Source organism: Rutidosis leptorrhynchoides, chromosome 6, assembly GCF_046630445.1.
Source record: "Rutidosis leptorrhynchoides isolate AG116_Rl617_1_P2 chromosome 6, CSIRO_AGI_Rlap_v1, whole genome shotgun sequence".
Taxonomy (NCBI): Eukaryota; Viridiplantae; Streptophyta; class Magnoliopsida; order Asterales; family Asteraceae; genus Rutidosis; species Rutidosis leptorrhynchoides.
This window is the reverse complement of record NC_092338.1, coordinates 162,021,024-162,030,476: the sequence shown is the minus strand read 5'-3', so window position 1 is coordinate 162,030,476 and position 9,453 is coordinate 162,021,024.

Below are 9,453 nucleotides of genomic sequence, written 5' to 3'. Positions count from 1 at the left end.
GTTAATCCTTCTAACTTGACTTTTAAAATCAACTAAACACATGTTCTATATCTATATTATATGCTAACTTAATGATTTAAAACCTAAAAACACGAAATACACCGTAAAACCGGATATACGCCGTCGTAGTAACACCGCGGGCTGTTTTGGGTTAGTTAATTAAAAACTATGATAAACTTTGATTTAAAAGTTGTTCTTCTGGAAAAATGATTTTTCTTATGAACATGAAACTATATCCAAAAATTATGGTTAAACTCAAAGTGAAAGTATGTTTTCCAAAATGGTCATCAAGATGTCATTTTTTTGACAGAAATGACTACCTCTTTAATAATTGACATGTAACTTAAATTTCTGACTATAAACCAATAATTTTTCTGTTTAAATTCTTAAATTAGAGTTCAATATGAAACCATATCAATTTGATTCACTCAAAACGGATTTAAAATGAAGAAGTTATGGGTAAAACAAGATTGGATATTTTTGATCTTTTTAGCTACGGGAAATGTTTAACAAATCTATACAAATCATATCCTAGCTAACTTATATTGTATTATACATGTATTCTAATATATTATGTAATATTGGGATACCATAGACACGTATGCAAATGTTTTGACATATCATATCGACCCATGTATATATATTATTTGGAACAACCATAGACACTCTATATGCAGTAATGTTGGAGTTAGCTATACAGGGTTGAGGTTGATTCCAAAAATATATATACTTTGAGTTGTGATCTAGCCTGAGACGTGTATACACTGGGTCGTGGATTGATTCAAGATAATATATATCGATTTATTTCTGTACATCTAACTGTGGACAACTAGTTGTAGGTTACTAACGAGGACAGCTGACTTAATACACTCAAATCTTTAAAACATAATAAAAATGGTTGTAATTATATTTTGATCATACTTTGATATATATGTACATATTTGTATAGGTTCGTGAATCGATCCGTGGCCAAGTCTTATTTTCGAGGAAGGAAATATCTGTGAAAGTGAGTTATAATCCCACTTTTAAAATCTAATATTTTTGGGATGAGAATACATGCAGGTTTTATAAATGATTTACAAAATTGACACAAGTACGTGAAACTACATTCTATGGTTGAATTATCGAAATCGAATATGCCCCTTTTTATTAAGTCTGGTAATCTAAGAATTAGGGAACAGACACCCTAATTGACGCGAATCCTAAAGATAGATCTATTGGGCCTAACAAACCCCATCCAAAGTACCGGATGCTTTAGTACTTCGAAATTTATATCATATCCGAAGGGTGTCCTGGAATGATGGGGATATTCTTATATATGCATCTTGTTAATGACGGTTACCAGGTGTTCACCATATGAATGATTTTTATCTCTATGTATGGGATGTGTATTGAAATATGAAATCTTGTGGTCTATTGTTACGATTTGATATATATAGGTTAAACCTATAACTCACCAACATTTTTGTTGACGTTAAAACATGTTTATTCTCAGGTGAATACTAAGAGCTTCCGCTGTTGCATACTAAATTAAGGACAAGATTTGGAGTCCATGTTTGTATGATATTGTGTAAAAACTGCATTCAAGAAACATATGTCGATGTAATATATTTCTATTGTAAACCATTATATAATGGTCGTGTGTAAACAGTATATTTTAGATTATCATGATTTGATAATCTACGTAATGTTTTTAAAACCTTTATTGATAAAATAAAGGTTATGGTTGTTTTAAAAATGAATGCAGTCTTTGAAAAACGTCTCATATAGAGGTCAAAACCTCGCAACGAAATCAATTAATATGGAATGTTTATAATCAATATGAACGGGACATTTCGTGCCTTTCTTGCTTCAAACATAGCCGCAGTACAGGCCGCGCTACATACCAACAATAACTCTGAATCTAGAAATACAGCTAACGGCGCAAGAAATCGTGTAGGATGCTCCTACAAGGAATTCACTGCCTGCAAACCTTCAGAATTTGATGGGACCGAAGGACCAATCGGATTAAAATGGTGGACCGAGAAAGTTGAATCGGTGTTTGCCATAAGTAAGTGTGCTGAAGGAGACAAAGTGAAGTACGCTACCCATACCTTCACAGGTATTGCGTTAACATGGTGGAATACCTATCTAGAGCAAGTGGGACAAGATGCTGCTTACGTGCTACCATGGTCAGCATTCAAGCACTTGATGAACGAGAAGTACCGTCCCAGAACCGAGGTCAATAAGCTCAAGTCAGAACTTAGAGGGTTACGAACACAGGGATTTGATATTACTTCGTACGAAAGACGATTCACAGAATTGTGCCTATTGTGTCCGAGAGCGTTCGAAGATGAGGAAGAGAAGATCGACGCATTTGTGAAAGGGTTACCGGAGAGAATCCAAGAAGATATAAGTTCATACGAGCCTGCCTCCATACAAAAGGCATGTAGAATGGCTCACAAACTAGTGAACCAGATTGAGGGAAGAATTAAAGAACAGACGGCCGAAGAGGCCAACGTGAAGTTAGTCAAAAGTAAGTGGGAGGAAAACGGTGATAAGAGTCACCAAAACAACAACAACTATCCCAACAATTGCAACATCAATCGCAACTACAACAAATGGCACAACAACAACAACAACAACTACAACAATCATCCCAACAATAATAACAACCGCAACAACAACAACAATCAGAAGCAGCTATGCCAAAGGTGTGAAAAGTATCACTCGGGGTTTTGCACTAAATTTTGCAACAAGTGTAAAAGAAATGGTCATAGCGCGACGAAGTGTGAGGTCTACGGACCAGGGGTTAACAGAACGACAGGAACAAATGGTGTCGGAACGAGTAATGGCGGAGCAAGTAGTGTCGGAGCAAGTTATGCCAATGTAGTTTGTTATAAATGTGGAAAACCGGGCCACATTATTAGAAATTGCCCGAACCAGGAGAACACGAATGGACAAGGCCGCGGAAGAGTTTTCAATATTAATGCGGCAGAGGCACAGGAAGACCCGGAGCTTGTTATGGGTACGTTTCTTATTGACAATAAATCTTCTTACGTTTTATTTGATTCGGGTGCGGATAGAAGCTATATGAGTAGAGATTTTTGTGCTAAATTAAGTTGTCCATTGACACCGTTGGATAGTAAATTTTTACTCGAATTAGCAAATGGTAAATTAATTTCAGCAGATTATATATGCCGGAATCGAGAAATTAAACTGGGTAGCGAAATATTTAAGATTGATTTGATACCAGTAGAGTTAGGGAGTTTTGATGTAATAGTTGGCATGGACTGGCTGAAGGAGATGAAAGCAGAGATCGTATGTTACAAAAATGCAATTCGCATTGTACGAGAAGAAGGAGAACCCTTAATGGTGTACGGAGAAAAGGGCAACACGAAGCTACATCTTATTAGTAATTTGAAGGCACAAAAACTAATAAGAAAAGGTTGCTATGCTGTTCTAGCACACGTCGAGAAAGTACAAACTGAAGAAAAGAGCATCAATGATGTTCCCATCGCAAAAGAATTTCCCGATGTATTTCCGAAAGAATTACCGGGATTACCCCCACATCGATCTGTTGAATTTCAAATAGATCTTGTACCAGGAGCTGCACCAATAGCTCGTGCTCCTTACAGACTCGCACCCAGCGAGATGAAAGAACTGCAAAGCCAACTGTAAGAACTATTAGAACGTGGTTTCATTCGACCAAGCACATCACCATGGGGAGCTCCTGTTTTGTTTGTTAAGAAGAAGGATGGTACATTTAGGTTGTGTATTGACTACAGAGAGTTGAATAAACTTACCATCAAAAACCGTTATCCACTGCCGAGAATTGACGACTTATTTGATCAACTACAAGGCTCGTCGGTTTATTCAAAAATCAATTTACGTTCTAGATATCATCAAATGAGAGTAAAGGAGGATGATATTCCAAAAACTGCTTTTAGGACGCGTTATGGTCATTACGAGTTTATGGTTATGCCGTTTGGATTGACTAACGCACCAGCTGTGTTCATGGACCTTATGAACCGAGTGTGTGGGCCATATCTTGACAAGTTTGTCATTGTTTTCATCGATGACATACTTATTTACTCAAAGAATGATCAAGAGCACGAAGAACATTTGAGAAAAGTGCTAGAAGTATTGAGGAAAGAAAAACTGTACGCTAAGTTTTCAAAGTGTGCATTTTGGTTAGAAGAAGTTCAATTCCTCGGTCACATAGTGAACAAAGAAGGTATCCAGGTGGACCCGGCAAAGATCGAAACCGTTGAAAAGTGGGAAACCCCAAAAACTCCAAAGCATATACGTCAATTTTTAGGATTGGCTGGTTACTACAGAAGATTCATCCAAGATTTCTCCAAAATAGCAAAACCCTTGACTGCATTAACGCATAAAGGGAAGAAATTTGAATGGAAGGATGAACAAGAGAAGGCGTTTAAGTTATTGAAGAAAAAGCTAACTACGGCACCTATATTGTCATTGCCTGAAGGGAATGATGATTTTGTGATTTATTGTGACGCATCAAAGCAAGGTCTCGGTTGTGTATTAATGCAACGAACGAAGGTGATTGCTTATGCGTCTAGACAATTGAAGATTCACGAGAAAAATTATACGACTCACGATTTGGAATTGGGTGCTGTTGTTTTTGCATTAAAGACTTGGAGGCATTATTTATATGAGGTCAAAAGTATTATATATACCGACTACAAAAGTCTCCAACATATATTTAATCAGAAGCAACTGAATATGAGACAACGCATGTGGATTGAATTGTTGAATGATTATGATTTTGAGATTTGATACCACCCGGGGAAGGCGAATGTGGTAGCCGACGCTTTGAGTAGAAAGGACAGAGAACCTATACGTTTAAAAGCTATGAATATAATTATTCGTACTAACCTTACTACTCAAATAAAGGAGGCGCAACAGGGGGTTGTAAAAGAAGGAAAGTTGAAGAATGAGATACCCAAAGGATCAGAGAAACATCTTAATATTCGAGAAAACGGAACCCGATATAGGGCTGATAGAATTTGGGTACCAAGGTTTGGATATGTGAGAGAAATGGTACTTAAAGAAGCACATAAAACCAGATATTCAATACATCTCGGAGCGAGAAAGATGTATAAAGATCTCAAGAAACACTTTTGGTGGCCGGGTATGAAAGCCAATATTGCTAAATATGTAGGAGAATGTTTGACGTGTTCTAAGGTCAAAGCTGAACATCAGAAACCAGCAGGTCTACTACAACAACCTGAAATCCCAGAATGGAAATGGGAAAACATTACCATGGATTTCATTACTAAATTGCCAAGGACTGCAAGTGGTTATGATACTATTTGGGTAATAGTTGATCGTCTCACCAAGTCAGCACACTTCCTGCCAATGAGAGGAGATGACAAAATAGAGAAGTTGGCGCGATTGTATTTGAAGGAGGTTGTCTCCAGACATGGAATACCCGTCTCTATTATCTCTGATAGGGATGGTAGATTTGTTTCAAGGTTCTGGCAGACGTTGCAACAAGCATTGGGGACTCGTCTAGACATGAGTACTGCCTATCATCCACAAACTGATGGGCAGAGTGAAAGGACGATACAAACGCTTGAAGACATGCTACGAGCATGTGTTATTGATTTCGAAAACAGTTGGGATCGACACCTACCGTTAGCAGAATTTTCCTACAACAACAGTTATCATTCTAGTATTGAGATGGCGCCGTTTGAGGCACTTTATGGTAGAAAGTGCAGGTCTCCGATTTTTTGGAATGAAGTGGGGGATAGACAGATTACGGGTCCGGACATAATACAAGAAACTACCGAGAAAATCATCCAAATTCAACAACGATTGAAAACCGCCCAGAGTCGACAAAAGAGCTACGCGGACAGTAAAAGAAAAGATATAGAGTTTGAAATTGGAGAAATGGTCATGCTTAAGGTTGCACCTTGGAAAGGCGTTGTTCGATTTGGTAAACGGGGGAAACTAAATCCAAGGTACATTAGACCATTCAAGATTATAGATCGTGTCGGACCAGTAGCTTACCAACTGGAGCTACCTCAACAACTCGCGGCTGTACATAACACTTTCCATGTCTCGAATTTGAAGAAATGTTTTGCTAAAGAAGATCTCACTATTCCGTTGGACGAAATCCAAATCAATGAAAAACTTCAATTCATTGAAGAACCCGTCGAAATAATGGATCGTGAGGTTAAGAGACTTAAGCAAAACAAGATACCAATTGTTAAGGTTCGATGGAATGTTCGTAGAGGACTCGAGTTCACCTAGGAATGAGAAGATCAGATGAAGAAGAAATACCCGCATCTATTTCCAGAAGATTCGTCAACACCTTCAACAGCTTAAAATTTCGGGACGAAATTTATTTAACGGGTAGGTACTGTAGTGACCCAAATTTTTCCATGTTTATATATATATTAATTGAGATTGATATTTATATGACTAAATGTTTCCAATGTTTTAAGTAATCAAACTTTTTAAGACTTGATTAAATGAAATAAGTTTCATATAGACAATTGATCACCCAAGTTGACCGGCGATTCACGAACGTTACAAATTTGTAAAAACTACATGTTGTGGTATATATAGACATATATATGGTTGACATGAGATTATGATGAGTAAGTATCTCACTAAGTATATTAACAATGTGTGATATACATAAGAAATGAGATTACTAAGTTAAGAAACTCGAAATGATATATATAACGATTATCGTTATGATAACGTCTACTAAATACATATGTATCATATTAAGATATTGATACACTATATTTAACATGATAAAATGATATTTAAATATATCATTAAGTGTGTTAACAATGAACTACATATGTAAAAACAAGACTACTAACTTAATGATTTCGAAACGAGACATATATGTAACGATTATCTTTGTAACGACATTTAAATGTATATATATCATACTAAGATATATTAATATATCATAATATCATGATAATATAATAATTTAACATCTCATTAGATATAATAAACATTGGGTTAACAACATTTAACAAGATCGTTAACTTAAAGGTTTCAAATCAACATTTACATGTAACGACTAACGATGACTTAATGACTCGGTTAAAATGTATATACATGTAGTGTTTTAATATTTATTCATACACTTTTGAAAGACTTCAAGACACTTATAAAAATACTTCTACTTAACAAAAATGCTTACAATTACATCCTCGTTCAGTTTCATCAACAATTCTACTCGTATGCACCCGTATTCGTACTCGTACAATACACAGCTTTTAGATGTATGTACTATTGGTATATACACTCCAATGATCAGCTTTTAGCAGCCCATGTGAGTCTTCTAACACATGTGGGAACCATCATTTGGCAACTAGCATGAAATATCTCATAAAATTACAAAAATATTAGTAATCATTCATGACTTATTTACATGAAAACAAAATTACATATCCTTTATATCTAATCCATATACCAACGACTAAAAACACCTACAAACACTTTCATTCTTCAATTTTCTTCATCTAAGTGATCTCTCTAAAGTTCCATCTTCAAGTTCTAAGTCTTCTTCATAAATTCCATAAGTATAGTTTCATAAAAATCAAGAATACTTCCAAGTTTACAAGTCTACTTCCAAGCTTTCTAATCCATTTCAAGTAATCATCTAAGATCAAGGAACCTTTGTTATTTACAGTAGGTTATCTTTCTAATTCAAGGTAATATTCATATTTAAACTTTGATTCAATTTCTACAACTATAACAATCTTATTTCGAGTGAAAATCTTACTTGAACTATTTTCGTGTCATGATTCTGCTTCAAGAACTTTCAAGCCATCCAAGGATCCTTTGAAGCTAGATCCATTTTTCTCATTTCCAGTAGTTTTATCCAGAAAACTTGAGGTAGTAATGATGTTCATAACATCATTCGATTCATACATATAAAGCTATCTTATTCGAATGTTTAAACTTGTAATCACTAGAACATAGTTTAGTTAATTTTAAACTTGTTCGCAAACAAAAGTTAATCCTTCTAACTTGACTTTTAAAATCAACTAAACACATGTTCTATATCTATATGATATGCTAACTTAATGATTTAAAACCTAAAAACACGAAATACACCGTAAAACTGGATATACGCCGTCGTAGTAACACCGCGGGCTGTTTTGGGTTAGTTAATTAAAAACTATGATAAACTTTGATTTAAAAGTTTTTCTTCTGGGAAAATGATTTTTCTTATGAACATGAAACTATATCCAAAAATTATGGTTAAACTCAAAGTGAAAGTATGTTTTCCAAAATGGTCATCAAGATGTCGTTTTTTCGACAGAAATGACTACCTCTTTAATAATTGACATGTAACTTAAATTTCTGACTATAAACCTATAATTTTTCTGTTTAGATTCTTAAATTAGAGTTCAATATGAAACCATAGCAATTTGATTCACTCAAAACGGATTTAAAATGAAGAAGTTATGGGTAAAACAAGATTGGATATTTTTGATCTTTTTAGCAACGTGAAATGTTTAACAAATCTATACAAATCATATCCTAGCTAACTTATATTGTATTATACATGTATTCTAATATATTCTGTAATCTTGGGATACCATAGACACGTATGCAAATGTTTTGACATATCATATCGACCCATGTATATATATTATTTGGAACAACCATAGACACTCTATATGCAGTAATGTTGGAGTTAGCTATACAGGGTTGAGGTTGATTCCAAAAATATATATACTTTGAGTTGTGATCTAGCCTGAGACGTGTATACACTGGGTCGTGGATTGATTCAAGATAATATATATATCGATTTATTTCTGTACATCTAACTGTGGACAACTAGTTGTAGGTTACTAACGAGGACAGCTGACTTAATACACTCAAATCTTTAAAACATAATAAAAATGGTTGTAATTATATTTTGATCATACTTTGATATATATGTACATATTTGTATAGGTTCGTGAATCGATCCGTGGCCAAGTCTTATTTTCGAGGAAGGAAATATCTGTGAAAGTGAGTTATAATCCCACTTTTAAAATCTAATATTTTTGGGATGAGAATACATGCAGGTTTTATAAATGATTTACAAAATTGACACAAGTACGTGAAACTACATTCTATGGTTGAATTATCGAAATCGAATATGCCCCTTTTTATTAAGTCTGGTAATCTAAGAATTAGGGAAAAGACACCCTAATTGACGCGAATCCTAAAGATAGATCTATTAGGCCTAACAAACCCCATCCAAAGTACCGGATGATTTAGTACTTCGAAATTTATATCATATCCGAAGGGTGTCCTGGAATGATGGGGATATTCTTATATATGCATCTTGTTAATGACGGTTACCAGGTGTTCACCATATGAATGATTTTTATCTCTATGTATGGGATGTGTATTGAAATATGAAATCTTGTGGTCTATTGTTACGATTTGATATATATAGGTTAAAACTATAACTCA